General features: G+C 52.5%; 1 pseudogene; it reads left to right on the top strand.

Moving 5' to 3' along the window:
• The window catches only part of LOC126317384 (large subunit ribosomal RNA), a 2,974-nt pseudogene extending 1,654 nt beyond the window's left edge, over positions 1 to 1,320 (top strand).
• Positions 1,321 to 7,500: the final 6,180 nt, after the last annotated feature.

Here is a 7,500-nt window from a genome sequence, read left to right as displayed (position 1 = left end):
CTGAAGCGTCGTGCCTATACTCGGCCGTCAGTCTGGCAGTCATGGCCGGTCCTCGCGGCCGGCCGCGAAGCCCTGACGAGTAGGAGGGTCGCGGCGGTGGGCGCAGAAGGGTCTGGGCGTGAGCCTGCCTGGAGCCGCCGTCGGTGCAGATCTTGGTGGTAGTAGCAAATACTCCAGCGAGGCCCTGGAGGGCTGACGCGGAGAAGGGTTTCGTGTGAACAGCCGTTGCACACGAGTCAGTCGATCCTAAGCCCTAGGAGAAATCCGATGTTGATGGGGGCCGTCATAGCATGATGCACTTTGTGCTGGCCCCCGTTGGGCGAAAGGGAATCCGGTTCCTATTCCGGAACCCGGCAGCGGAACCGATACAAGTCGGGCCCCTCTTTTAGAGATGCTCGTCGGGGTAACCCAAAAGGACCCGGAGACGCCGTCGGGAGATCGGGGAAGAGTTTTCTTTTCTGCATGAGCGTTCGAGTTCCCTGGAATCCTCTAGCAGGGAGATAGGGTTTGGAACGCGAAGAGCACCGCAGTTGCGGCGGTGTCCCGATCTTCCCCTCGGACCTTGAAAATCCGGGAGAGGGCCACGTGGAGGTGTCGCGCCGGTTCGTACCCATATCCGCAGCAGGTCTCCAAGGTGAAGAGCCTCTAGTCGATAGAATAATGTAGGTAAGGGAAGTCGGCAAATTGGATCCGTAACTTCGGGATAAGGATTGGCTCTGAGGATCGGGGCGTGTCGGGCTTGGTCGGGAAGTGGGTCAGCGCTAACGTGCCGGGCCTGGGCGAGGTGAGTGCCGTAGGGGTGCCGGTAAGTGCGGGCGTTTAGCGCGGGCGTGGTCTGCTCTCGCCGTTGGTTGGCCTCGTGCTGGCCGGCGGTGCAGGATGCGCGCGCCTGCGCGGCGTTCGCGCCCCGGTGCTTCAACCTGCGTGCAGGATCCGAGCTCGGTCCCGTGCCTTGGCCTCCCACGGATCTTCCTTGCTGCGAGGCCGCGTCCGCCTTAGCGTGCTCCTCCGGGGGCGCGCGGGTGCGCGGATTCTCTTCGGCCGCCATTCAACGATCAACTCAGAACTGGCACGGACTGGGGGAATCCGACTGTCTAATTAAAACAAAGCATTGCGATGGCCCTAGCGGGTGTTGACGCAATGTGATTTCTGCCCAGTGCTCTGAATGTCAACGTGAAGAAATTCAAGCAAGCGCGGGTAAACGGCGGGAGTAACTATGACTCTCTTAAGGTAGCCAAATGCCTCGTCATCTAATTAGTGACGCGCATGAATGGATTAACGAGATTCCCGCTGTCCCTATCTACTCCAGAGAAAAGCGGTCTGCGCAGCGCCACCTGGGGGAGGTGTGTTGCCTCCCATAACTGGGTTAAAACCGCCAGGAGACCCTCTGATTCCCTGAAGTCAACGAACGCGTCGGGGCTCAGAGGAACCTGAGTGGGGCGGGGACCGTAATGTCCAATCTCGTGGCCTTGTCGTGGCTCTCTGGCTCAGTAACCCCCTTAGATGGGGCGAAGCTAACACGGGATGGGCCGTCCATGCATGACGTTAAACGGCTAGCCCTTAACTGGGTGCAATCCTCACGGTCCGCACTGGCCCACCGTTAATTAGCAAAAGCGGTGGGTGAGACATGGTCGGTCATGATCCCCCGGTACGTGTGGAGACCCCCCTGGGGAACGTAACTCGGGCTTGAGTGCCGCACCGTCTCGATGATGTCAAACTCCACAATATAAGACCCAGCTACCACCTTCAACATCTCTGGGCTGTGGATTTGTGAGGGTTGTTGTGTGTCAAGGTAGGACGTAAAACTCCCGTCGCGGCAAGACGTTAAGTGCCCCCAACCCAAGCGAAAGCAAAGGGTGCGTGGCGCAGGGGAAGCTGCGTAACGAGAGACACACCACCTGTCTCTCCTGAGTTGAGCGCGGCGGCTGGGCGAGGGTATGAGGGTAAGTCTCACGACGATCCTGGGGCCCTGCGGTCTGGCTGCTGCAGTTCCTCACGTCCTGGACGACGTTAAATGGTCCCCCAACCCAAGGCGAAAGCAAAGGGTGCATGGCGCAGGGGAAGCTGCGTCGCAAGGGACACAAGATCTGTCCCTCGCAGGGCAAACAACATCTCAGCTCTGCAAACCCCACGGCCACATTCGCTGGGGAGGGATCACGGCCCGAGCCGGCAAAGGCTCATCGCCGTGAACGGGATGTCCCGGACATGCTCCGTCAAGCCGGGGCATGGTGACATGTCCCCGGCTAGGTTAGATGGGGCCAGACCCCCGAAAGTCTGGGGGACCGACCCAGCACCTGGGTAGGACTGGGTTCTTGGCCTTCAGGTGGGAACTCGGCCGAGTAGGGGGCGAAGGCCGAGAGGTGAATCCGCCTCTCCGGAATGCGGTGGGCATTTGCCGGGGAGGGACGGGTGAAATCCCCAGTGATGTGGTTGTGGAAGGGGACTAGTGCGCTGGAAACGGCGTGTTAAACCCAGCAGCTCTTAAAGCTCTTGGTCAAGGGGCGGGACTGGTGAGCGAGCTGCAATTTGCCCCCCCCCATGCCAGAGAGGCCGGTCCGGGGTAAGAGACGGGCCTCCAATTTATCACTCTTCAATTCAATCAATGATGGCAGAAAACGTGGAGAGTGATACGGCGCTATCGGAGCAAGACGCTCCATTCGATGCAAGATCAAACGTCTCCGTCATGGAGCGACACGCCCATTTTCTTCGGCTTCTAGACCGAAGCGTTAAACATGGAAAGATCACCGCAGATCAAATCAGGGTGATCAAAGAGGAAGTTGCCAACTGGGCTCTGGCGCATGCCAAGCTCGAAGGGCAATATGAAGAGATAAAGGCGGAAAATGACCGCCTTAGAAAAGAGGCGGCAAAGCCCCAGAAGTCCTATGCTGCAGTTGCGGCAGCACCAATCACGACAAAACGTACGGTGCAAGATACGATAAAGCAGAACGTACAGAAAGCTGTCCCAACAGTCTTCATAAAGCCTAAGAAAGGGGACGATGTCAAAACGGCAAAAGCCAAGTTTGAAAAGAGTATAAACCCTAGAGTAGATAAAATCAAAATAAATCAGATAAGGACTACAAAAAACGTATTGATAGTCGAACTGGCCTCTACTGAGGACAGTGACAAACTAATGAACAATACTAAAATTCAGGAGTCATTTACATGCGAAAAGCCCAGAAAGCGAAGGCCACTTATGATGATGTACGATGTACCATCATATATGACCCAGGACGACGTGGCTGACTGTGTTTACGCACAGAATTTTGAGGACAAAATGACTCGCGAAGAATTCATAGAACAATTCAAGGTCCGCTTCAAGGCAGGTCCTCGTGACAGAAACACTGTGCACCATGCCATTGAAGTGTCACCGGAATTGCGTAAACAGATCATTACAACCAATAGACTATACGTAGGCTATAATGCAATATCCGTCAAGGACTATACTGCCCTTGCTAAATGTACCAAATGTCACGATTACGGACATGTTGCAAAATACTGTAGCTTCCTAAACCCAGTATGTGGGAATTGTGGAAGCGAAAAGCATGACAAAACAAAGTGCGACAAAGAAACGCCCACCTGCATCCCTTGTAGATACCGGAAACGCACCTGCAACACTCCCGGTAAGGAGTGTGCAACCTATAAAATAATGATACAGCGGCTCATACAGAGGACAGACTATGGCAACGCGTTATAGAGTCACTCGAAAATCACCGAGCAAACAGTTGCGAGATGCAGGTCGGTGGCGGAAGCTCAAGGAATCACAGGAATCTCTGCCCTCGGTGGTCGACGAGCGAGAGGAGGAGTGGAAGGTCTATTCTGTCTTAGTTCCAGACGTGCAACCGGAGATGCGGGACTTCTCCTGCCAGGTTGGGTCCTTCCTGGCCATTAGGAGGAGTCCTCCAGGAGATCCGGCGACCGAGCAGACCAACTTGGAGTCTACCTCTTCACAGAGTGGGGGCTTTCTCACGCGCAAGGAGGGAGAGACGTACACACTTCCTGTTCCGACAGAGCGGCCGGAGTCGACGGATTTCTCCTGTCAGGTCGGGGGTTTCCTGGCCATAGGGAGGGGTCATCTAGGCTTCCGGGAGGTGGCGGTGACCGGCGGGGCGGCTTCATCCGCTGGGAGCGGGGGTTCCCGCTCGTCCTCGGGGGCGGAGTCGTCGTCGGCTGCCGCGCCAGTCTCTGCAGCAGAGCACCAGCAGACTCCAAAAATGACGCAAGAGGATGTTGAAACAATTCAAGTTGGAAAAATGTACACTCAGTGTCCACCAGGAGACACATACACCATTTGTGAGGAAACGTTAAGACTGTCAAGACTGGAGGAACCCACAGCCCTAAACGCGGCTCTGAGGCAGCTGGTGAGGGTCGGGCATCCTCGCGGAGAGAAGGTCACATTCCCGGCACTGGAGGATGCAGACTGTATTCATCTTGCCGCGTTAAATATTCCCACAGACTTCGAAAAATTACAAGACTTAGTGTCAAAATTATATATCAGACGGGGTCGGGAGTTTGATATTGACAAGACCTATAAAAACATGGTCAAGATGCACGGCAGGATTGGTTTTGATCCTGCCCAGGTATGGCCTGATAGCCATTTCTACACCAGACATCCGGACTAAGATAAAAGTCCTGCAAATAAATGCTATGAGGAGCTCCCTCGTAACTCAGGAGCTCCGAAAGATAGCGGAAGAAAAGAACATCGATGTTATGCTAATTCAAGAGCCAAGCTCTGCCTCCGGCAAGGTCACAGGCTTTCCCGTCACTGCCCAGGTAATATCAATGGGTCCAAATCCCATGTCAGCAATTGTCATTTACAACAAGTTAATTAAAACCACTGTCTTGACACAGTATTGCACCTCCCATGTAACGGTTGTGGAGATAAACTTTTATAATACATTTTGGTATATAATCAATATATACTGTCAATACAGGGATCCAATCAATATTTATCTTGGGCAGTTATCTACAGTATTGCGAGCCCTAGCAGGCAAAGCAATAATAATAGCAATGGACAGTAACGCAAAATCCCCCCTATGGCACAGCCAAGTTCAAGATCAAAGAGGACAGGCACTGGAAGATATAATTATGGAACATAATTTAAATGTTGTAAATCTCCCCGGCAACCCTCCTACCTACAGGAGCAGAGCTGGGGCAGCGTCCTTTATTGATGTCACGCTCTGTACAACAAACATCGTGAATACTATTCAAAATTGGCAGGTCAATGACAACATTACCACCAGTGATCATAACGCTATTGAATTTACGATAGCATCACAAGTGGAGCATGTGCCAGAGGGGTGGACAATGCAGTACGACTACGGGAGAGCAGACTGGGACCTGTTGGAGGCGGAATTTCATCCTCCGGAGCTGGGAGACGGTCCTTTTGAAGTGGAGGAGGCCGTAGGGGCCTTAATTGTCTCAATCAGGGCGGCTTTGGCCGCGGCAATACCAACGCGAAGGCGCTTCATACGAAAAGCGACTTCTCCATGGACTCCAGAGCTCACCCGGCTCAGGCAGTCTATGAGAAGAGCACGAAGCAGCTATCAAAGGTCCTTCACCCAGGAGGAACGGCACTACCATCTTGCCCAGTATAGGAGAAGGAAATGGCTCTTCAAGGAGACTCTCCGACAACATCGCCAGCGGAGCTGGGAAGATTTTGTAAAGTCTCACCTGACTCTGGATCCATGGGGTACACCATACAAAATAGTTAGGGAAAAAATTCACTCACCAATGCATCTCTCGACTGTAAGAGTCGGCGACGCAGACAGAATGACACAGGACTGGTCAGAGACCGCTGAGGAGCTAATGAGGGTGCTCCTCCCAGACGATCGACCTGACACTGACACCGAGATGCAGCAGGAAATAAGACGGCAAGACCAGTTACACTACCACAACAACATACAGGTGTACCCCTACTCCATCGAGGAAGTGAAGGCAGCTATTCGCTCCTTTGCAAAGCGCAAGGCCCCGGGGCCGGATGCAATTCCTGCAGAAGTTCTGCAATGTATTGCAAACAAACTGGCTCCGGGCCTCACGAAAATATACAACAGATGTATGGAAACACAGGTCTTCCCAACCTGCTGGAAGACGGCAGAGGTTATTATTATCAAAAAGGCTCCTGATAAGGACCCAATGATGCCCAAATCCTACCGTCCGATTTGTCTCCTGGACGTCTTGGGAAAGACATTTGAGAAGCTGCTGGTCTCTAGACTGTCTAGTCATAGAGTCCTACGTGGAATGAGTGACTCGCAATACGGATTCCGAGCTCGAAAGTCAACTTCTGATGCTATCAACAAAGTCGTAAGTATTGTACACTCATCCACGCGGAAGTACGTCCTCGGAGTTATGGTGGATATTTCGGGTGCCTTCGACAATCTGTGGTGGCCGGCGCTCTTCTCTCGACTTCGAGAGTTGGAGTGCCCGGCGGCGCTATATGGTTGTCTGAAGGACTACTGCAGAAATAGAGTCGCCAGAATCACGGCTCCTGGTGTCGTGGTGTCTAAGAACATCTCAAAGGGCTGTCCACAGGGATCTGTGTGCGGCCCTTTGTTCTGGGACGTGAATATGGACCCATTACTGAACACACTAGAAAGGAACAACATGACATTAGGAGTCGTGGCGTATGCAGACGACCTCCTCGTTCTTGTTGAGGGTGACAGCCGTGCCGAGATTGAGACAAGAGCGGCCCATGTATCCGAAACACTGATACAATGGTGTCAAAGTTCAAAACTGGAAATCGCGCCTCATAAATCAAGTTTCATCTTGCTGAAAGGCAGACTAGCCAGGGACCCAATCATAAGATTAAACAACCGTATAGTCGCAAGAACACGCGCTGCAAAGTACTTGGGCGTCTTCATAGACGAAGCCTGGAGCTACATTCCACATATAAATCACGTTGCCTCCAAGGCCTTGGCAGTATTAAACAAATTAATAAGTATAGCCCAACGGCGTTTCCATCTCCCTCCGATTGCAACAAAAATGTATAATAACTGTGTCTTGGTACCAATTGTGGGATACGGCTCCAGTGCCTGGGCCCACAAACTCACTCAGGTCAAGCCTGCCACTATGGTAAGAAGGATACAGCGTAATGTAATACTAAGGTGTGTAGGCGCATTTGGTACAACACCAACAGATGCACTGTGTCTAATCATGGGACTCTGCCCTTTAGATCTGTTAATTAGACAGCAGGCTGCAATGTACTGGCTTTCCAAACGAAAACACCAACAAGTTACATTAATAATGGGTGAACACCTCAATAATGTTAAAGAAATTAAACAAAAAACGATCAATCTCTGGCAACAACAATGGGATACATCCGATACAGGAAGGCGTGTCTATGACCTCCTTCCAAGTATTCAGGAAAGAATACGTATGAAACACTTCGTCCCCTCTCAAGGCATTGTACACTTTCTAACAGGACACGGCCCATATCCTGTGTATCTCCATCGGATTGGAAGTCGTCCGACACCTGAGTGCGTTTGTGGCGCCCCTGTGGGGACG

The sequence above is a fragment of the Schistocerca gregaria genome, unplaced genomic scaffold, assembly GCF_023897955.1.
Source record: "Schistocerca gregaria isolate iqSchGreg1 unplaced genomic scaffold, iqSchGreg1.2 ptg000626l, whole genome shotgun sequence".
Taxonomy (NCBI): domain Eukaryota; kingdom Metazoa; phylum Arthropoda; class Insecta; order Orthoptera; family Acrididae; genus Schistocerca; species Schistocerca gregaria.
Note: the sequence above shows the minus strand (reverse complement) of the source record. Positions and strands in the feature narration are given on the sequence as shown.